The sequence below is a fragment of the Penaeus monodon genome, chromosome 22, assembly GCF_015228065.2.
Source record: "Penaeus monodon isolate SGIC_2016 chromosome 22, NSTDA_Pmon_1, whole genome shotgun sequence".
Lineage (NCBI taxonomy): Eukaryota > Metazoa > Arthropoda > Malacostraca > Decapoda > Penaeidae > Penaeus > Penaeus monodon.
The window spans coordinates 14938078-14938391 of NC_051407.1; the positions used below are offsets into that span (position 1 = coordinate 14938078).

Sequence of the window (314 nt, forward strand, 5' to 3'; positions counted from 1 at the left end):
TGTTTTTTCTATATGAGAACTGGTTTACCCATGCGTCGGCACGTATAACAGTCTCAATTATTTTCAAGTGAAACTTTTTTATTCCATTAAATTCGTCTATATCTCCCACGTCACAAAAAGAAAAAAAGAAAAAACTGAAATTCCCATTTTCCCCCATGCTGTATGTGATGACGTCATACACCCAGGTAAGCAACACAGCGGGATTCCCTTAATGCTCAGTTCTAGCTTCACCTGACCGGTTCGGCCACTCGAAATCCATCTTATACGCCGCAGATCTCTTTGTGTGCATTTTAAGATAATGAAAATGTATTATC

General features: G+C 38.9%; 1 protein-coding gene across 1 annotated transcript in view; it reads left to right on the plus strand.

Moving 5' to 3' along the window:
• LOC119587578 overlaps window positions 1–314 on the plus strand; it is a gene marked incomplete at its 3' end in the record, with an annotated part of 2627 nt that overhangs the window by 1091 nt on the left and 1222 nt on the right.